We start from the raw sequence: 23,508 nt of genomic DNA on the forward strand, positions 1-23,508 counted from the left end.
AGAACCCCCCTGCAAATTCAATGAAATATTCGATTTGCGAATGGGTATCTGGAAATTGGGTTTAAGATGGAAGGTAAAAGAGGCCATTTAAAAACGAAACCGAAATCCATTTGAAAAGAAAGACTGGTAAGAAAAGTAAAAGCTTGAAAAAAGAAAGAAACACCTTTTTTGTTGCTGTGGATTTATTGAGGCTAATAATGGTTTTACCGGTTTTACATTAATTGTCTACCTGTGATGTGTTGATCACAGCACTATATGTAACTGAAAAATATAATTCTGAAGAACTATAAACTTAGCCCTGTTGGGGGCGGACCATCCCGGGACGTAGGAAGCAAATAAACTTTTCAGGCAAAAGGCGGAAAAGTCAAATTGCTCAATTAAAAGGCGTCTAGGACCAATTGGCAATATCGAATATGAGCAGTCTTGCAAGGCTCCTTCTAATAGAAGCTTTTAAGCTGTATAGGCTTTAAGAAAATCTTTGGGAAACTTATTGTATAGTTTCAACTTGTCTTTAGTCTCCTGTCGAACCAATCAAACCAACTGGCAATAATTAAACGATAAGATATTAAACTCTGGAAAAGAAATTGAACCTGAGACTAAAGTTTCTCAGAGCGGAGCATTCTTCCAGAAACCAACGGTTAATGCGGATTTTACAGCAACTAATGTTAAATTAAATTATCACTTCAAGATTACAAATGTCGCTGGCACTTGAAAAATTTGAATCATTCTAATAGTTTGTAATTACGCTGCATACTTTTTTAAAGCCGATATGGTAGACCTAACGACTAACGCTTTAGAAAAAAATGAACAGGTAACGAATGGTTCGTGACATTAGCACAGAAAACTAGTTTTCGCTAAGTTTCACAAGAGATTACTGTGCTGCTTTGATATTGCCCAATGATAAAACGTATCATTCCATCGGATATTTATTTCTGAATGACACGTTTCTTGGTCCGCGTGCTGGTCGCAAACGGTTGCAAGATGGGAGAAATTCATTTTGAAACCTTGTTGAGGAATCGCATATTTCCATGCATATTGAACTGCATAATTAGTGCAGTACGTAACGACTGTCTGTGATGCGGATGAAAAATCGAAACTGTGAACGCGAAGTGTTGGCAGAATTTGGTCGGCATTCACGAATGAAAGCTATTTGGGTCCCGATTTTCTATCCGGAGTTTTGTTGGCCTCTTCTTCGACAATAAGACTGCAGAGGTATATACTATTTTAGGAAAATGCAATAGACAATTAGAAATACGAATTCTACTCAGAAATCGTTGCATATAGGCTACATATGAAATTATGACGCGTAAATTTTAGAAGGCGACCAATCTACCGTAAAATGTATTCAGTTTTGGAGAGTATAACGCACTGGTGATCGCGCCATCTATAAACTACCTTGGAAACAGTTTTATTAGTGGTGTAGATCCAACTAATCTCATAAGCATAGAGCAGTGCATTCTGATGACGGGGTTGCGTGGGATCCGACTTTGGCGAATCAATACTCGTATCTAGGAGGAGAGACACGGACGTAAGGAATGTAACTTACCATTAGTGTCAGACAGATCTACTACTCGACGACTTCAAAAGAGACGTTCATCTAGCAAAGAGTAGGTTTCGCAAGATGAATCACGCAATTACTTGCAATACACTGGACACTGTACACAGAGCGGCCAAGTCAACAGCTTGGTTAACAATGGCAAGCATTTCATCATTTGGTCATTTCTAAGTTGATATCGAACACCAAAGATGATTACTTGTTTGGTTTCTTTTGTGTTTTTGTGTTTTTTTGTTTTTTAGTATTTATTTTTAGTTTTAAAACTCGAGTTTTTTGTTTTGTTGAACCACAGGTACAGCAGTGTTCCAATGTGCCTCAATGAGCTAGATAGCGCGAGAAGAAAGCCGTGAAAAGGAGAGCAAGTCGATAAAGAGACTTGTCGCACCATTTCAGGGGTTTTGTGCATAGCTAATGGGGACGGCCTGCAGCAGTTTTACACCCTTGCCAAGAGTATGGCGAGCTTGCTCCATGCTTTATCGGACTAACGCTACTGGTTTTGCGTTGCTGTATTGATCTGCCAGCCAAAAAAGAGGAGGGACATGGCAAAAGGCTGGGACGTGGGAGGAGGCGACGGCAGTCGAAACCGACAGAAAGTTGCAACGGTGGCGTCGTAGAGCGGTGGGATGCGGCGCGACGCCAACGTCACTCACAACCAATTCGTATCAAATATGGAACGGATCTCGGAAGATGAAACGAAGAGCCAAAGAGCTGGAGGAAAGGAGTTGGAGAAAGCTTGGGGCGGCCTACGAAAAACAAAATATTTCTCCAGTATTACTGTAAAAAAGTAAAATAAAAAACAAAAACAAATAAACAAATAAAAATAAATAAATAAATAAATAAAAAAAAGCCAGATTGAGAAAGAGAATAAGTCGTAGAAAAAGGGGCTACAATACAAAGAGTAGGGAAAAAGAAAAGCCATGTTCTTGATAAATTTCCCGGGAGAACGCCTTGAATCGTGTTTTAGATTTCAATATCACGGCTGATGATTTTCTCGTGGCTGCTGAGACCGTCTTCTTCCTTTTCTCTTCGTTCGCCTACTCATTCCCCCCATCTCGCGTTTTCGCTTTTCGTTCCTCTCTATCCCAGTTTGGTGTTCCTTTTCCGTTTCATTACACGTAATTATTATTATTATTATTATTATTACTATTATTATTATTTCTTTTTTTGTTTCGCTTGGCGGCGGTGTATTTGTCTCTTTCGTGATGTGAGCGATGCAGCCAAAAATAAATAAAATAGAGCAATCCGAAATGCTGGAGGCGTACGAATGTGTGATTATGACGAGTGATTTGAAGCCTCTGTCACCTAGTCTACCTTCTACTCACATGGTTGAGAGGCGTGGCTTCATGAATTGAAGACGCAATAGCAATCATTAATACAATGGCACTTTGCAAAATTAATTTCTCAAACAGCAGCATTAAGACAGCGGATGTGTTGTCAAAGGAACTGACGTTGAAATGGCCACGAGTGAGCAAGCAAAACAGATCAAAGGATTTGTGCACTCATCTCGTCCTTTTGGCTTGTTTACAGAAAGCAACGTTTTCTACGTTTTGAACGAGTGGATTCATGACACGAGTAATCAATAAAGAGTGATTGCAAACTATTTCACGTGCATTCGAATCCATCCATCCATCAACATTGTGTTGTCGATGGACAACCTAACCACGATGCTCTCTCTCTATCACTTCGGATCTATTACATGGGCTGCGCGCGGTGTCAAAATTTTGGTCTTGTTCTCATTGCGTTCGTCTGGTGTCGAATAGGCGATAAGAGTCGGGACAGCGACCAGAGGCACGCTAATCGATTAGCAACTGTGCAGCGCCAGTGTTTTCACTGACGCTAAGCTGAGTACAGAATCAATGCGGCAGTTATGACATTTTTCCATACAAGCGCACTTATTTAGTTCTCTTCTCCATTTTCCTTATTCATTATTGAGTGACGACTTTGATGACATATCGTCTCGTGTTGGCATCATCAACAAAAAAAAAACCAAAATATGCGACAGTCATGTACTATTACGCTGCTGTTCAAGTTGGCTGACAAATTCGGACTTGATCCAAAGCAAAAAAATGTACATAGTATATACAGTATATACAGTACCCACGCCAGGTATTGGATCACCTCGGTCCAAAAACGGCATTTTAACCCGCGCGAGATAGGCCTAACGGTGTCTCGCGCGTGAATTTTTTTAAAATACTAAGATTGCTCGTAAGAGGTTAATTTTTTTTTATCAGAAAGATAAAGAATTAGTCTTTATCTTTCTGATTTTTAATTTGTAAAAAGTATAGTTGTTATATGGGGAAAAGGATCATTTTGAAATATTGGATCACCCCCGTCATGTGTTGCATTCGTTGTCCCTACCCGCGGCTATGCCGTCGGGTATTGGAGAGGGTCGAATGGTGAAAAAGGGACCCAAATTACAATCAAGTTTCCCGACGGCATAGCCGCGGGTAGGGACAACGAATGCAGCACATGTCGGGGGTGATCCAATATTTCAAAATGATCCTTTTTCCCATGCAACAACTATACTTTTTACAAATTAAAAATCAGAAAGATAAAGACTAGTTCTTTATCTTTCTGATAAAAAAAAATTAACCTCGTACGAGCAATCTTAGTATGTAAAAAAAATTCACGCGCGAGACACCGTTAGGCCTATCTCGCGCGGGTTAAAACGCCTTTTTTGGACCGAGGTGATCCAATACCTGGCGTGGGTACTGTATATTGAATAAATCAATGATTATTGCACACCAACAACTCGGCTAAAGCACAGCATGTGTTGACAAAAGTGACACCGGTTTAGCCACTCTGCGCCAAAACCTCGGTTGTAATTTGTCGCCAGCCGGACCGCCCAGTCATTTGTCGTGCTACTTTATCGCCGGGAATAAGGCACACAACTGGTGTTTGCGTTGCACACCTGGGACCATATGGATATGATTGATTGTCACAATTGATTTTTTATTTCGCCATTGAAAAAAATCAGGAAGCCACAAGTGGATTTTTTGTTATGGTCATATAACCAGGTGGCAGGTGGCCACATTTGCCTATATTGAAATTATTGTTATTAAAAAATTTAAAAAAATGAGCCATAGTGGATGAAGAATGACTTCCTTTGTTGGTTGGCAACCCGTAATGACTCTTTTCGTGAAGCGTCAGTCATTCCCGGTAGCGAGTGTCCAGTCAACATCGAGTGCCAGCCGGATGGTGAGCTGAAATGAATTCCAACGGCGGTATTGATCAACCAGCAACCTCTCTCTCATCTCTTCTTCTTGTCTAGTTTCTCTTCCTTTTTGTTTTTTGTTTTTGTTTTTTTTTTTTTGTTTTCCTTGTTTTCTCCTCTTCCTCGTCTTATTCCTCTCCCTGCCCCTTATTTTTTGCGTGTGTTATGCCTCTTGGTTTTGATGGGCATCCCAGTGTGCAACCGGGATACCAATACGAGTGAAGGTACGCAATCGAATCTACGTCAAAACCAACAGGGAAAAAAAAAAAAAAATTCTGAAGAAAGTTGGTAATATTTTATGCTGTCTAATAAAAAAACAATCTTTAAGAAAAGAAGAAAAAAGGATAACTGTTGGAAAGAGTCGACCAATTACGAATGAACCTAAAAACAAGGCCAACGGAAAACGGAACGAAATGGTTTCGGTTCGCCAATCCGCGGATTCAAACGCCTGCCAACGACGGTTGACTCACGAACTGGGGAGATCATTCAAACATTTCAAATTATGGCAACAACTGCCATTTGCTGCAGTTCAAAAAAAAAAAAAAAAAAAAAGACCATATCCAACCAAAATAGAAGAGACAACCTTAAGCCACAGGAATTGTGGGTTAGGTAGGGCACGACGACGCAATATGTTGTCGTTTAAGTATGGTCGTACAGGTAAAGCAGGTCTTTGTGCGACTAGTATATACTTTCGCACGATACGACGTATCGTAGGCAACTATTGCAATCGAGAAGAGCGAATCTTTTTGGTATTAAATGAAAGGGGGGGGGGTGAAAAGAATAGGCAGATTGGAGAAAGAGGCCGTATATACTCTAATACTATTTAGAGGTACAAACCGAAAAAGAGAGAAAGAGAGAAAGGAAGAAACGGAGAGAGAAAGAGAGAGAGAGAAGAAACGCTTGTGTGTGTGTGTGTGTCATGGGGACTGACAGTGGGGACTGGGCTTGCCCGAGCTTTAGACCGTCAGTCCCCTAACAGCCGCCATATCGGACGGTTGCAGTCTCTATTTCCTCATCGTATTCACCTATGCGATCGATCTCTGAACGCCTGCTGTTGTTCTTGTTCCACGCTGGCCAACACCCTCCCTCACTCCCTTAACGGACGTTGGCTCTTACGCTCACTTACACCTACCTCGGCTACACCCAAACAGAGGAAAGAAATAGCCGTGCATTTCGTTGCTGGTTTGACATTTTCTCCACCGACGAACGACCGTACTTCGATCGGATGAAAATCGTACTGAAATACGGGGCGAACATCACTGATGAGTGCGTAGAGAAACTGTGACGCGTTGACACAAGTTTGTCGAGCGACTGGGACTTTGTGGCTGGATGTGCTATGCTGTCGTGTTGTGTACGGTGACAACGGTGCGAAAAAGAAATTGTTGGACGACCAGTAGAAACCGCCCTGTTTGACGGTAAGGATTGATCGCCGTTTCTTCTTCATCCCTCCCAGCTCAACACTACACACGCAACATTGACAAGCAAGACGCCGGTTGACAGTCCTCGACGGCACTCTGGGTATCTGTGTGAGTGTGTGTCTCTGTGTGTGAGTGTGTATGTGTGTGATTGTGCGTCTGTGTGTGTGTGTTTCTGTAGCGTGTGTTGGCTTTGGCAAGCCGTGATTAGTTCCTGATCATCGCGCCCCCCCCCCCCCTCCCCCCACTCAAGATCTCGATTTACCAAAATCACGTTGCTGCCGACCAACACCTTGCCCCGTCTGACATCAAACCTTAAAGGGATTACTACTCGACCCGGTCAAAGAACACTTTGACAAAGGTAAGACTTAAAAAAGAGATGAAATTGCTAAACATCGTCTAGTAGTGTTTGCTTCACCGATAACTAGTAACAATCAGCAGAGAACTCTCACGATGGCAAGCCAAATTGGCAGTTTCCTGCCCAATTCTGTGATTCGCTTTTGTTGGGTTTTTTTAGTTTTTTTTTCTTTTCTTTTAAGTTTTTCCGCATGTTGTTGAATGAAAGCAAAAAAAGAAAAGAAAAAGGGAGAACCAGACGCTCTCTTTAACCTAGACGGAATCAACCGGTCTGTTTACTTCTTTTCCTCCCTCTTATGTCTGACAAATCCGATTGGTATCGTCTGGTAGCGATCCATCCGCTCAATCCTTTTTCAATAAAATACTCGTATCAGGGTCTTCCATATATATATATTTTCATCGCTTCCCTCTTAGTACCTGTTTGTTATTGGATCTCTGCATCGAGAACCGCCATCTAGATTTGATTGACGTTCGATTCCGGTACAGCGACTGTCAATTAACTGGTAATTATTCTCGTAACGCGTGTAGCTCTTAATTGTGATTGGTTGACTGCAACACAAGCAAAATTTCAGTACCCAGGTAGTCAATTGCCTAGTCAGAAACCAGATTTTTTTTTTTTTCTTTTTAAGTTCCAGACATGTAATGCATTTCTTGATTCCGACACGGATTTTTTATATTTTTTTAATTTCTCATCGTCGTTTGCGTAGAGGGGAACGAACAAGAGAAAGAAAGAGGTGGGAAGTGGAAAGCCTCTTGGTAAGAAAGAGGCCCCAAAAGAGTCGTGAGGCGTCTACATTTGGCGGTTAGCCTTAGGGCGGGACGAAGACCTGTGTCTCAGGTTGAAAACGAAACAGGAGATACACACTGAGAAAAAAGGGGGAAAAAGGAAGACGATGAAACAGGAAAAAAAAAGTTGGAAGAACAGAGAAAACAAAGAATCAAAATAAAATAAAAAAAAAAAAAAAATAAAATGCGGAGGAATAGTGTTACTGCTTGGCACCATGGCACGTACCGTTTGCAAAGGTAAAAAAATATTTCAGTTTTCGAACCACAAGCTGCTGAGTGCTGACATTTAGGGCGCTATGCGACAGTCGATTCCGGCGTTTGAATTTAGCGGCCGACGCTTGTACGAAAGAAAAAAACCATTCCCTTGCAACGTACGGTGTATTTTATGTCTTTTTCGTCCTCGCTTCGGTCGTAATCGTTGTCGAAGGTAGGTATGCACAGTACAATAAAAATCGTGGCCCAGAAAACAAGCGAAAAAGAAAAGAAAAGAAAAAGGAAACTAGAAAAAGAAACAAACTAAGAAACAACGATGAAGGAAGTGGAGGTCGATATTGTTGCGTGAGTATGCGCGTCGGCAAAACGCGCAGGAGGTGGGTACAGAGGTGAACGAAACCATCTGAATAAAGTAGGTGACTAAAAAGAAATTGAAAAGAAAAATGAAAGAGAGGACGGAACGACAAGGGCGGTTTGTGCTGGCCCGGAAAATAGGGAAATGTTGAAGGCCAGCTCGGTAGAGCCGTTGGTTTGTCGTCTGCCGTACACGCAACTCATCTACTACGCAAACGTCCATCTATGTATGTGTAGTAGGATGTAGAGGGAGAAGAGAACGGAACCCGAGTGGCAGAGTTCTACTGCAATAGACCCTCAAAAAAAGGAAGAAAAAGAAAAAGGGGAGAGGTGGAAGGTAACACGGAGAGAAAGGAAAGGAGAGAGGAAAAGGGAAAGAGAGAGAGAGAGAGAGAGAGAGAAAGAGAGAGAAGAGGGGAAGGGGACACCCGAGGTAAGACAGCCATTCAAAACTGGTGGAAGAAGCGCAGGCATTCTTCTCTTAGGAGGGTCTCTACGTTTCTACTATTCTTGGTGCTTTTCATCTCTTGCCTAAGCCACCTCCCATTTTGCTGGTGAATTCTCCTCGCTTCTTTTTTTGTTTTTTTGTTTTCTATATTATTATTCATTTTTTTTGTTCTTCTTGTCTGTGTGTGTGTGTGTGTGTGGGGAAAAAAAGAATAAAAAAAGATGAAAAGAGATTTGGGAAGGAAGAATAAACCTACGCCAAGCTGCTTTAATAATTCATCAGTCATTTCGTTTTTGTTTTTGGTTTTTTTGGTTTGCCTCGGCCGCTAGTTGTGTTTCTACTGCGATAGAAATCAACCGCGCGACCTGGCCATCGCCGCCGTCGTCCTCTGCGCTTACGGACTAGATGGAATGCGAACCACTATCGCATTCCCTTCTTCATTGCATCTTTGTTTCATTTGTACGTAAGATTTTATTTCCTTCTTCTTCTTGAGAGAGGCGAAGAAGGACGATGCAGTTGCAAGATTTTTTTTTTGACATCCTGTAATCGAAGATGGATATAAGATGAAGCGTTGGACGTCGGAGAAGAAGGAAAACCAAACTGATGATGACGAGAAAGGAATCTATGTTAATATTGGTCTACGCATAACAGTATCCACTTCTACGCTTGTGGCGCATCCTTAGATACCAGCCATTCTTTAGACGCACAACATGGTGTTTACCTTTATTCTAATTGAAGCTCGCCTTTTCCCTTGGCTTTTGTCCTCAGCTAATCCTCATATTTGCTAGAATACTTTTAATAATAAAAGAACAAAAGCAAAATAAAGGTCATGCTGGACAAATTTGGATTTTTGTTTTTGTTTTTCTTTAAGCTTCGAAAAGGAAGGGCCTCGATATTCAGATTTATGGGACGGTCAGTCATTGACCAAACAATTTCTAAACGAAGAGGCTTTTTATTTTCGTTTTGTTTGACTTTGTCTTGGCAACACCGTGTGTGTGCTTACTTCTCCCTATGCGATCAGCTGTTAAAAAACAAACTTGAATACGTATCCCCCCTTTTTTTCCCCACCGTCATATGGACGCTAAAGCGGCGGATGCTTGAAACAGCTCTCTCTCGAAGACTTTCTTGCTTCTCCCAACTTATCGGACACAGTGCGAACATATCGTTCTCGTCTCCGCCCACTTGTCTTCTTCTTCGTCGACTCCGTTTTTGTGTGTGCAGAGCTATTCGACCAGACCATCCATTTTAACGGCGCCCTTTGTGGGAGGGTCAGTGAAATAAATAATAAAAAGAAACGAAGAGATAGAAAGGAAGAAAAAAAAAATCTAATAAAGAGAGAGAGAGAGAGAGAGAGGATAGAAAGTGTCGGGTCACCCTACCTCGGCCTACACCTGATCGGCTACACCGTTGTATACTAAACTCATAGGTGAAATCAGGAGAAAAGAAAAGAAAATGAAAAAAGAGAAGGGGGGCGGGGGACGCTTCCACCTAGACATCATAGTTCAAGTTTCACAATTCTGATGCTTTCTATCGAGTCAGGTCGACACAGTCTAGCCGCGATGAAAAGCCAACAGTTGAACAAGATTTCCCACCGATACGGGAAACGAATCTTCAAAAAAAAAAAAAAAAAAACAAGACCATCAAACCTTTTGAAACGTAACGGGGTTATACACGTTACCTAGGGAGGGGAAAAATTCACCTTCGCTTTAAAGTTCAAAAATGTGACGGTGAAAAATAGAGTGAGAGGAACTGGCCAGAGTAATAGAAAAACAGTTAATAAGAAAAGCGTTGCCAGGATATCCGATACCAATAAAGTCAACAGGACTATATTCTCAACAGAAAAAAAACAAAAAAACATAGAACCGTGGAGGAATGCGGCATTCTGTCACGCATGCGTGTAAAGCCGGAGAATGAATTATTCTGTTTGTTGGTTTAACGGTACATGTTCTCTACCAATAACATTAGCACCAGCCATCACTCAACGGGCGGTCCGCCAGCTCTGCTATTTTACCTGAGGGAAGATTTCCCATATCGAATGAGCCCGATGATGAGTTGATCGGACAAGGCAAAGTCACTTTTTTATTTCTCGCAGTGCAACGGAACATAGCGACGACGTCATCGTGAAGACTTCTCCTTAGTCTACTGCACATATAGCGTCCAAATAACTGGCCAACCTTTTCTCTTTTCTTTGTTCGTCTGTTGGATTTCGTTTTTACTTTATTCTCGGGTAGCTTGCTGTGTCGACAAAATGAAACCGAATCGCTCACCAGATGACGAATGCGCATGTCAGAAATGCCGTAAAAGAGAGAAGAAACAAACAAACATGCAGTGATCATCCTTGAACTTCCTGTTCGGTTACGATAGCTAGACATTATTCGTATGAGCAGGCACGGACGATTATCCGCTGCGGTTCGTTTCAGAATGAGCGTGGTTGTCAATTAATTACTGCCTTTGGCCTGGAGGGGCAATAAGAAAATCGAAGCTTGCCAGCTGTTGTGCTCTAACTTATTTTGTGAAGCAATTGGCCAGGTGAAGGACCATATCAAATCATTAAAGTGTGTCACATTATCAAGCGCTGGCCGCTGGTGCTGCGTTCGAATATCTGTCATGCTGGTCGTCTATAAAGATCAAGGGAGGGCGAGAAAACGGGCTACAAAAGAGGAAATTTTATCACCTTCTAGGAATTGTAGGGAAATCCAGGCCATAATGTAATTGTTTTCCCAAATTGTGTGAGCGGTGACATCGGTAGATGTCGTAGGTTCAGGTGAACGCCAAACGGGAACCCCACATCATAGGGGGTTCGGACGCACGAATCCACAGCTAACCACCCATTTTCGACAAACAAAATCAGGTTGATTGAATTATTGATTCGCTGGAGAAAAAAACAAAAAAAGGTAAATCCAGGGAGAAAATAATCAAGAAAAGAACAAAAGCAATGCTTTTTATGGCGTAGAAACAATGACCGACCAAGCGAACAAATGCAGTGTCCGCCTCTACCAATCCGTCAGTTCTAAATGAGCCTCGGTTCCGGCAACAGCTACTCTGTATCTGTCCTTCTTTTCCCTATATAGCTACGTATATAGTTTTTGTTTTTTGTTTCTCACAGTTTTTGTTTGTTTTCTGCTTTTCTATTTGTTGTTTTTCTGTCGACTTTTCTGGCGTACCGTGCTGTACGCATCGTGTGCAAAGGGGGCAGCAGGTACCTTTTCGCTTTGTTGATAATCTATACGTATACATGTACTATATGCAGCACATAAACGTAGCCATCTCTCAGCTGCCGGCCTTTTGATTTTATTTATTTATTTTTATTTTTCTGCCCGCCATATACATTGTACATGTGCATTGGAATCGTCTTTTGGCGTGACCAGCGGCTATAACACCAACGTATAAACCGAGGAACCGCGACCCATCGGCCACCCAAAACCTCCCCTGGCTCGTTGATTCCCTCCTCACGTCATTTCCATTCCACAAGGAGGACGTGAGCCAAGCTAGGTGCAGCCGTATAACACTATAGCGTGTGGCACATAATCATTATGAAAGAGCGCCTGTATGTACACACACACACACACACACACACACACACACACACACACACACACACCATAGCACGAGAGGTCGATTTGCAACCCCATTTTCGTATTCCTTTTTCTTCCCTTCATTCCATTCCTTTCACGCCATCACGTCTGCACAGCGTGGCCCTTCTCTACAATCTTTCTTCTTCTTCTTCTTCCTTTTCTTTTCTTCTTCTCCTTCTTCGTCTTCTTTTTCTTTCTTCTTTGGCCTGGCATCTGCTGCAGACGGCCGGGAAAAATTGTTCAGCACGCCTATTACTGAAGGCGCGCAGGTATACCATACACGCAGAACCTGTAGACGTCGTTTGCATGAAGAGCGGGAAATGTGTGCCCTCTCTACATATGTACAGCAGGTGAGCTGCGAAACGTGAAGAGAAAAGAGAGACGCAGAGAGAGAGGGAGAGGAGAGAAAAAGGCTGAAGTTGGAAAACGCCTTGAGGTAGACTCGCTTTTTCTGTGAATACCTAACGGTCATCATTTCACTCTCAGCTCAAGAGTCTTCAGTTACAACCTTTCGGGTTTTTTTGTTTGTTTGTTTTTCTTTTTCCGTTTCCGTAGTAAAGATCATAATCAGATACGTGGAAAGATACAGCGAGACGATAGGAGTACGTCAAGCATTCTTTAGATTTAGATTTTTGCTATTGATCCACTTTCATTTGGAGAGAGTGACTCTTTCCTCCGAGTTTTGTCATCGAGCAGGTAGCTTTGTTTTACGCCATTCGCCTTCAAACATCTTGTGCACACGATTGACATAGTCGGGCACTAAACACGATTCGAATAATAGCATATGAGCGAATTATTCCTATTGATCGAATGGTGTGCATCAGTTTCAAATTTGTATACCACCCGAAAAGAATTACATATTTATATCATTTTTATTTTAATCCAAAATAAAAGCCTTGCAACGGTTTGATGTTGGAGTGAACGCTGCAATGGCTGGCTGGAATGTTGACTGAAGGTCAATGAAGCGGCATTGGCCTCGGAAGATTCAAAACCACGTAGCCACAACGGTCGCAACCCACCAATAACCCACCACCAGTTAACTATCAACCGTCAGGTGTTGGGGCTTTGCTTTTGTTTACTTTTCCTATCGATTCCATGTCTATCGATTGCACGCCACAAACCACACCTACTAGCGCCCAAATCGCCCAGATGTCGACCGCGATGAACATTGTGTGCCAACTATTTAGAGGTAGTGCATACTTTGAGATCAACTTGTGACGATTACATCTATAGCGTCAAGCGAAACTAGGCGAGATTTACCGACGCTGCCCCCGCTGTCTCGGATGCAACCGGGGAGGTAAATGAAAGGAGAACAACAGCAGGTGAACTATACTATAATTATGGAGAGCAGCAAGAAAGAACGTTTAAATGCCAAACGTCAATCTAGTCTCCGAAGCCAATCTTGAAAAACTAAGGAAAAAGGAAAAGTGCTAACAAAATAAAGGAGGTGGTATTGTTTCATCTGAAACAACGAATTCAATATATATGTTCGTTATGCGGCTCTGTTTTGCAGTCGCTAGAGCGCAGCCACTGGAATTGATGGTTTGACAATCGTCCTTTGTTGTTTCTGCATTGCCGACAACTTTGTTTTTCTGGTATTTATTCCGATCAAAGTTGCTCATTTGAATTATTTTTTATCTTTTTGTGTACTATTTGTACAAGTAGTAAAATCACTCAAGCGTCGCTTTTCTCAACTTTCTTACATCCTCCCTGATGTCTTTCTGCTTGTCCGCCCCATTTATTTATTTTTTCCTTCTTCTTTACCTTTCTTTGCAGCCGATGCCGTGTGCTAATGAGGATGACTTACTTTTGGCTCTTGAGGAGTAACCGGCTAAGGATTTCGTAACGATTTCTTGGCATGTTTTAACCAATTGACATGCAACTCGAATGCATTTGTCTGGTGCAGACGTGTTCACATCCATCTTTATGTCCCTCCTACTATTCCAAACTGCAATATTGATTCTTTCTTTAGCCATTTTTAGAAAAAAAAACAAACAGAACAAAACAAAAAAAAAAAACTTTTAGTTGCTTGTTTGCACTTTGCTTGTTTTTGGCCTTTTCTTTTATGGTTATCATCTCCCAATTGAATCCGAATTTTTGTTGTTGATGGCTTCCGTGTCAAACGAGAACCCTGTGGCTTACCGCATTTCGACGCACAGAACTGCCTGACCTTGTCAGTGGACTGTACCAAACAGGAAAAGAACGAATGGTCAGCACTGGAACGTCAGTCAAGGAAAACACGGTGCGGTTTGGCGTTGATACTTTCCTCCGCCTACCGCCACTATACGTCAAACTGCCATGCGATTTGCGCAGTAAAGAAGGGAAATGTTTTTTCAGCGAAACAAAAACAAACGAGAAAAACCAAAATAAAACAAAGACTAAAGTACTTCTCCAGGGAACGAGCTGTAACTTGACGTCGAACGGTCTCTCTTTTTCGGTTATTTCCCTTTTTCTTTTCTTTTTAATATATATATCCCCCCCGTTTTCATTCGATTTAGTTTCCTTTTCTTGGTAGTATATACGCATTCTCTTTTGACAACGTTTGCAGTGGGCCGCTGTGAGACTCTGAGAACGACACAGCTCGGAACCCGGAAACAGGCACATATTTCGCTCTCTTTTTTCTTCTTTCAATCGTTCTTCTTCTTCTTCTTCTTCTTCTTCTTCTTCTTCTTCTTGTTCTTCTTCTTCTTCTGCAAACTGCAACTGTTCCAGCACGGGCTGGAAACAGTGTGGCAGCAAAGTCGCGATAGAGGAGTTTTTCTTCTCCGGGCTGCCAGCCGAACAGAAGAGAAAAGCCTACCGCAGCCAGTAGTAGTAAGAGCAGTCGCAGTAAAATATATAAGCTTGATCAATATGCTTGGCTATACTGTACGTTGACGTGAGTTGAGACTGCCGCTGCGTTGTCCCAAATTGAGTTGGCTTGTGCAGTTCCCTAGCTACCGTTCGACTTGCTACTTACTCTCTTTCTCTCCGTCGCGCCTCTCCCTTACACTGCGTCTGTTTGTCTTGTTTTGTTTGGTTTCGACATGCGACTGTGACGGATCTGGGCGGCTGCGAGTGTCGTCATGCTCCCGTTCTGCCTATCCCCACTATTCCAATCGTTCACCGTTCGTCCATGATCAGTCGACCAATGGATGTTGACTGCTATATTTATCCAAACTGAAATCATTGTGTGTTTAGTCTTCTTAGATAAAGGCCTGGCCAGGGCGTATCATCCGCACCAGCACAATCACTTCATTAATACATGAAAGTGAGTCAGTCGTGCAGTCAGCCTCAGACTCTACGTCGTCGTTGGCAATAGAGAAGGCTAGTTCACCCGTTGCTGTTCTTTGATGCTACTTGTATACTTTCGTGTTGGCTGTGAACACACCAAACCCTGCCCGTTTCGCATTGCAGATTTGCGCCAAGAGGCTAGTAGAGTTGGTCGCCGGTATTTTAAGCGATAAGTCGACTAAGGCAGACGAGCAACCCTCGACTTAGTAAGCAGCAAGACGTTGGACTGAGTGCTGTCATGAGTTAGTTGCTTTTGCGTACGTGCGCCTCTTCTTGCCCAGCCAATGAATAGACAATGATCTTCCTTAATGACGAACGGCCGGTGAGGAGGCCCTCATTGAACCAATGACCCAGTGTACTTCATCCGCCGCCCGTTTAGCGACGAATCTAAGCCAGCTGCGCACAGGAACACATCACGTTACTCATCTAATCCTTTTTATTTATTTTTTTATTTTATTTTTTTCATGCGGCAATTCTTTTTTGGACAAAGTGTTCCCGTCTAAGTATGAAAGATCATGAAGTCCATCAAACTCTTCACTGTAGACTATTATCCAGAGATCATTACTGGCACAGCTGAAGTGATAAAGAGGGAAGGCTGGCACGAGTACAATGTCCGTCTCACTCTCTTGAGCGCGTCGCTTTACGCAAGACAACATTGGAATGAGATTTTTTTTTTTTTTTTTTTCGTATTAGTTTGTGCCATCCTTTACTTTTTACCCTCGTCAAAATATTTTTGGGATCATAGCTGATCCTGTTATTGCCTCAAGAAAATTGACTTGACTTTTTTTTTCCCCACTGGCAGAATGCAATTTTCTGACTGAAGGGCATGTCATATTGAAATACAAGAAAGCAAGCGATCCAAAATGAAATGCAATCAAAGCTCAAGTATCAGCAGCGTGGTTGGAGTACGTACTTCAACTAGCGGGGAAAATATCCAATTACAACCAACTGCACGGCTCCGATTCTTGACCAGAAACGCCAAGTTCCCTCTGTTCTTTCGGAGTTCTTTGGGGTCGACCTGCATGATTGATGAGTTGGGTCGATGAATAGCGCTAGCATAACAGTTAGCGAGGACGACAGGAGAAGCAAAGGCTAGAATGGCGGCAGATAACTAATTGGAGAGTTGGCCCTGTTTTTCGTCATTCTCATAATATTAACCTAGTAGACAAACTGCGTCATTTCAAAACCCATTTTTTTTTTTCTTGCACTGACGTGTAGAGTTTACAATACAAATTGCTACTAGAAAGAGTTGAACACATAATCACAGTCAAGTAGATCCACCAAGGTGAGCCTTTGGAAGCCTCTCAGCTAAAGAGGAATTTTGTGTAACACTATGGAGATCAGAGATGCCTCAGTTCGGGTTCACAGCTGATCTCTATGGCGTTCATTTTTACAGCTCTCGACGTTCGTCTAACCGCATCCGGAATGAGGGATTCCTTTTCAAACGCTGTCATTCCTTTCCTGGCACAAACACCTAAACTAAAAATGGCGGTCTGAGCCTGAATCCCCTTTTGTTAAAAAAAAAAGGCCGCTTAGGAACTACTAGATGACCATCTTTTTTTATCTCGTTTTGATTTTTGATTTATTTATTTTTTTAAGGCGACCGAACATTGATATCCAGTAAGCGGATGATGGTTGGCTGCTTTTTCTAATTTTTTTTATCGAATCCAAGTGTTAAGATATCCGCAATGGAATGCTTTTGAATTTATCAAAAGTTTTGATACTTTGATCGCACTTTTTGCTATCCGTGTATACATACAACGTGTTATTTACGTTTGCTTTGTGACTTTTTTACTTTTTTTAATTCATAATATCACAGAGAGATAGAAAAAGGAGGGGGGAAATCTTTAGTTTATTGCTGCCCTCTGCTCCTTCTCTCTGATGCGAGGTACTTGGACGTCCTCCTAGCGTCCCTGTATAAAATATACATATATATATATGACGATGCTTATCCATCACGGCTTAGTTTTTCCAAAATGTATATATTAGAAATATGAAGGGGAAAAAAAAAAGGGAATTATTTTATTTATTATTATTTGTTTATTTTTATATGTGGAAAGGAGTATGGGGAGCTGAGGTAATGGAGAGCTTTGGCTGGCTTTGCTTCCGGCCTCTCCTTTTCTCCCTTATGGTTGTCCATTTCCTTCCATCTCTGTCGCTTTCTCCTTTTTGAGTGTTCACCAGATAAACATGAATACATGTCCTTTTGTGATACTTGACGTGGTACAGGAACTATACCAAAAAAGGGAACTATGATGAGGAGAATAAAATTCAAAAAAAAGAAAAAAAAAGGAAAAGAAAAGGAAAAAAAAACAAAAAAAAAACGTGTGACACCAGGAGGAAGCCACACGATCATTATGCATTCGTAAGGCTTCAAACTACTTGACGTCCCTTACGGTGTGGAACAAACGGTGAGAAGAGCCAAGCATTGACCACAACTAACATGGCTCATGGTGTGTCTAGTTGTTAGTTATACAAACATAGCGGTGTATGGCGCATTAAAGTGCAAGGACCTCAGCAACGATCAGCCACGGCTGTTGATTCGAAAATACTGTTGTAGGTTTCCTGTTTCCGGTGTAGAAAGGTGATCAAGATGGAGTGGAGAGTATAGGTGCAATAGCGACGCTGATTCTTCTAGTGCTTCCTTCCGATGCATATGGCAAGCTGAGTTACTCGGCAGAACATTGATAGCCTTTCGGAATAAGCTGGCCAGTTTTGCTCTGCCCGAAATGTCGGTGGCCGATGCCAAAAGAATAGAGCCAGTGCCAAAAGACGGAAGAGAGGGACAAGGACGAGCAGGCTAACGTAGCCCTATGACAACCGAACGCCACCACGCACGATCGATACAGATAGCATAGACTCTGTATATCAGTATATAATAGGTTGAGTGGGAGGAATCGGGCAAGTGTAAGATGGGATGGGGTGAGCGTCGGCGTGAAGTTCGCTGTCATTTTTTTCTTTCTTTTTTCCATCTTTGTTTTTTTGTTTTTGTTTTATTTCCTTTCCCGCGTCCATCTTCCTAGCGGCGTGTGGCGCGGGTGGGCAATAACGACGTGCAGTCAATAGAAGCAATGGAACGTGTAACGCTGGCGACGGATCAAAAAGAAAATGGTGGTAATAATCCACACAAAAAAGGAGAAGCAAAAACAAGGGAAAAAGATGATGTGAAAGTAAAGGAAAGGTTCGCGCTAGAATCCTTTTGTTCTTTCACCTACCTTTTGATTTTCACCGTTTTTCTCTTTAAAGAGTCTTGGTGTTTTGGTTCACTTCACCGCTTACTTGACATATCCCTAATAATATAGAATTGAGGTGCTTTAAAAGCTCTCTAAGTACAACATTTAAGGTCTTCAGCGTATCACCATCAACTTAAAGCTACTCCCTTTCCATTAAGAATAAAATAAAATACAAAACTGAACGAAGAAAATGTAAAAGAAAGTAATGAAAAGACGAAGGAGAAAGCGAACGAAAAGGAAAAAAAAGGAAAGGAAGAAAAAGTTTGGTCGGGAATCAGATAGGGAACCAATCGACTGTCAATGGTGGCGGCCGTGTAGGAACTATAGAGAAGATTCGGTAAAGGGAGTCCAGGGAAGGACGATAGAAGAAATGATGTATGAAGAAGTTGGACTAAGAAAAGAACAAGACGCACTGGGGTCTGGCCGCAACAAGAATCAAATCCAATAAGAACACGGGGCAGAAAAAAAAGTTTGAAAAGGGAACGAGAAGAAAATAGGGAGCGAGAAGAAAATCGACTTGGAAGGCAGTCGGACGACTATATTCCTCCTGTTTTTTTTTGTGTGTGTGTTCTTTTCTTTCTTCCGATTCCAAGTCGTCCGTCTCGCAATCGTTCTGCTCTCTATATCGACCTTAGATGGACCTTCTATCTCTGAGTGCATCGCGCGCCAGCTCATCTTATTTCCAGCCCGTCGTCATCTTTCTCTGTCGGGTTTTCTTTTTCTCTTTTCTTTTTATTATTATTATTCGTGGCTTTCGTTCTCCTGTTGTTTACGTCTTCATCCCCCAGTTCTTTGGTGCTCTGTGACGCGGTCACGAAATACGAATCTGCGGCAACTTTTTTTTTTTTTTTTCTAGGTTTTTTGGTCAAAGACTTGGATCAGCTGGACTATTAGAGCTGATAGTTTGATTCCTTCTTTTTTTCTCCCTTTTGCCTTCCCCCGTGGCTCTCTTCCTTTGCCGTTGCCCTTCTTTTTTTTTTGCGGTTTAAACTGGGTCGGTTATTTAAAAAACCGGGAATGTCATCATCTTATTGCCGATAAATCCGCGTCGGCAACCCTTAGCAGACGGTGAACACAGACAAATTGGAGGAAGAATTTCGTTTGAATTTCGCTTTCTCAACTTTGGAATAAGCGAGAACAAGAAACACCAAACGTCCATGTTGGGGCCCGATGATTAAAGAAAGTGAGAAAGGGATAACGAGAAGAATTTGGGGGTGGTAGGGGGGTTGTTGAGAAGAGAGGCTTTTAACATTTAGCCAAGATGCTGTTGGGCCACAAATTTTCGGAATCTTTTGTTTTTATGATGATTTGAAAATGTTTTGACTGGCCCGTTTGTCGGTTCGCCGTCGTCGTTGTCGGTGAGGGATGGCGGCCAAAGTTCTGGAATTTCCTCTGCTACCCCATCGATCCTTTATATAACTATCTAACATAATGATTGAGCGAGCCGAGCGCTACGGTATGAGAAAGATGCATTAGAATGCGACGCCACCACCACTGTCAGTCGATGCATAACATGTACTACAGCGTACAGCCAGCACGACCCTTATTCACCCTCGCTTTTTAAAGGAGAAGGAAAACTATTCTTTTTTAGGCAGACAAAGGCAATGGGGAAAGAAATAACGAAAGAGAAAAAAAAAAATGGTACAAATTACGCCGGCTCTTCTTCTTCTGAAAGACTCACCATTTATGACCCTAGCACTAAATGTTATCCTGATTCTTTAAGCTTCGGTTAAGACGTGCAGCTCGTTAAGGGTCAAAGGGTCGCGTACAGATAAGAATATAACCATCGGTATACCTTTTGTTATTTTTCGTTGTTTTTTTGTGTTTTTTTTTCTATGCCGCTCAGGCGGATAAAGGAGTGTCAATGAAAACCTCCCTCGACATTATCAAGTACCCCAGTTAAAAGTAGATAGTTAAATGGAGAAACGTGATAATGGCTGTCATGCTGATCCCATCGAGCTCAGTCAGGTTGCGCAACCTCGTACCGCCTCAACACTCTCTTTCTCTCTCAATCTTTTCTTTTAATTCTTTTGTTCCTTATAATAGTTCTACATTTCTTCGAATGACACGAACTTTAACGTCTCAAATCTACTGGTATGAAATAGACTTGAAAATTGTGTGTCAAACGCACGGCAAGGAAAATGAAGGCCGTCACCCACTGGTCTCAACTCCGTTTATGTAGCGACACACAACGATGATGATCTCTCTATTCCGTAGCGACTCCAGCCGTTTAACTTTCATCTTGGAAATGATTTCGGCAGTGGCGTTTGATTGCAGAAACACACGAGATTACGAATAGTGCGTTTCCCGTTGCGATTTTAGTTGTAACTAGTAGTGAGAGCAGTTTAATAATTCACGTACATTTTTGTTTGTTCAGATAATATAATCAAATGCCGAAAGTCGATCAGTTCCGCCTGACGGTCGACAAGGAAAGCAGCGCATGTTTCGCGAAAGGTTTTGAACGCACAAATTGTTTGGCTGAGAACACACGTTCAAGACGCTTTGCAACTATAGTTGTAGCACAAGTAACACAAAATCGATCGTGTTATGTTCACTGATGTCGTTGTTTTGCATTGAAATAATTTGAATGCACAACAAATTCGTAAGCCAGTGAAAGCAAAAAGGAAAGTGTTTGAGCGGGGAAACGATGTGTGCGGTTCTTTGGAGACAATGAATTCAAGACGTGGTTTCTCGTTTTCAGTCATCCAATGTTTTGTCTCTCATCTTTGTTTTAGGATTCGATTCTTCCGAATAGATTTGGTTTTTTGACTTGATTTCCGCTATACATCCGCCGTTACGCTTTAATAGCTGAACGTCAATTTACAATCGGTTCGGAGATTGTTTGTTGGCCTGTCGATACTCATTACACGCTTGCGTGGATGGCTTCAAAAAGATAAGCCAGAGAAGGAGAGAGAGACAGAAAGACGGCGAATAAAATACAACAAATACAAGCGGCGACGATTCAACTGCTGTCGGCTGTGTCGGTATTTATTGAGCGGAAAGTTGGGCCCTTTTGTTCCATCGTCTTTTTGATCCTTCCCACTGTCTCCTTATTCTCTCGTCTGCCATTGAAACATTTGGGTTCCTGTTGTTGTCTCATTTCAACTGTTGTCGGGCATGTTGACGACCTTGTCGTCTTTCAACATTTCATTTCATCTAGTCCTCTCTCCTTGTCGGAGATTCTGACCGACTAGCCGACTACCTACTGGCATTCTTTGCGTGCCCGCACTGTCGGTGATTACCCCCTGCCCGACGGTCCATTCTCAATGGCCAGATGAAAACTGACAAACTTCAATTATTTTCCATTGCCCTTCGAGACATGCCCGCCTGAATTGACAGCGAAGACCACAAAAGAAAACAACGCAGACTATTCGGAATTCTCTGGCCTTCGTATCCGGACGATCGAAAACCATTGAATCCAATGTTCTTGCAGGCTCTGACAATGCGGTAAACGATGTCCTATATTGAAGAACACAGAACACACTATGAGCCTGCGCTTGTACTAGCAGTGGCAAATGCTCTAGATATTGCTACAGTAAAGCTAGTTGAGGGAGACTATGCTAAAGGCTATCTGGCAATGGGGATCTCTTAACTGATGCCGAGTCAGTGCGCCGCTACAACCAGGGCGACAGTTATGAATTCAAAAATACTCTGGAATATTTTCCGCTTTTTTCCGATTGCTTTGTATAATCCAACGCATACGCAGCCACAACTAGATGGAACGCATGTGTACCTTGACAGACACATAAAAATGAACGATAGTTAGGTAGGGGGGAGACCAAATGGCACAGTCATTGCCCAAGCTTTGAAAGACTCCAGAAAAAAACAAAACTAAACAAAAACATGCATAAATAAATAGAAATAGAAATCAATAGTGTGTCTGTTTCTGCCGTGTCACCACCCCCAAGAGGATGAGGAAGTTGGCAGACGAAGGGAGTTTATTCGAATGACGGAGGGTGTTGGAATAAAAACCGCATTCAGAGCCACTGTTACGAGTACCTTGCCTTTTTCCGGAAATGGGGGAGCTGGCGAGGGCGGAGGCAATGATAAAGACGGGCGCAACGAGAGAGAAAGAACAACGCTGGGTACTTGCTGAGGCCAAGAGAAAGCTACATGATTCTCATACAACCCACGTCGTTTTTGTTTGTTTTTCGGGTTTTTTATTCCAATGGTGTGATTATAGAGTATCAAAAAATGGATTTCAAAATGAAAATGTACAGCAGAACATAACGCACATGGTCTGCCTAAGCGTTGCATGGCATTTGGATTTTTTGAGTTTTGTACGTTCATACGATTTTCTTTTTAATGTGACATTTATATGATACCTTTGCTGGTTTCCGGTTGATTTTAGTTTGTCTGGTACCGCCAGCCACGTCCAGCCGAATCGTCTTCTCTTAACTTCAAAACAAGGACACTAGAATGCGCTTGCACAATGGTCTCTCTCGTATTATCTATAGCATCAAACTCTAACACTATTGACTATACGTAATGAAATTAATAGCATCGCTTGTACAGTCCGCGCTCGTTCAATGCACTACTTTATCAGTTAACTCCCCCAAAAAAAAAAAAGAAGAAAGAAAAGTTCGTCCTACATTTGCGTTAACATTTGCTATAACGCTGAAAGTTGAAAGGTAGACATTTATATATATATATATATATAGATAGATAGATAGAGAGAGAGAGAGAGAGAGAGAGAGTAAATGGAGATAAAGAGAGAGAAAGAGAGATGGGTGGGTGGGTGAAGCTTGGGAACAGATCAATAATCTGACTTTGCCATAGCTAACGTCTACACGTTTTCTTTCTCTTCCGTCTTTATCTTTTCCCATGCGCTTCATCCCTCTCTATTTTTGTTCTCTCCTTTCTCTTTATCTATGTTTCTCTCTCGCTTGTCTATCTTTTGCCTACCATTCTTCCACCAGCCAACCCCGTCCTCCCCATCGCACAAGAACTATCCTTCTGCACACTCCTTCTGCAATGCCGCATTATTCTTCTTCTTTTTTCGTCGGCGCCCGCACCTTTCAGTCATCGAATGTGAGGTTGATGATATGAACTAAATAGCCAGGCTGCCAGCAAACCACTTGTCCA

General features: G+C 42.1%; 1 protein-coding gene across 1 annotated transcript in view; it reads left to right on the top strand.

Moving 5' to 3' along the window:
* The first annotated feature begins 5,720 nt into the window (after positions 1 to 5,720).
* LOC123470256 (protein turtle-like) overlaps positions 5,721 to 23,508 on the top strand; it is a 40,386-nt gene continuing 22,598 nt past the window's right edge. Inside the window, exon 1 of the mRNA XM_045170357.1 lies at positions 5,721 to 6,545. The gene's annotated coding sequence lies outside the window, so the exon portion shown is untranslated. The remainder of the gene's footprint in view (positions 6,546 to 23,508) is intronic.

The sequence above is a fragment of the Daphnia magna genome, linkage group LG1, assembly GCF_020631705.1.
Source record: "Daphnia magna isolate NIES linkage group LG1, ASM2063170v1.1, whole genome shotgun sequence".
Classification (NCBI taxonomy): Eukaryota; Metazoa; Arthropoda; class Branchiopoda; order Diplostraca; family Daphniidae; genus Daphnia; species Daphnia magna.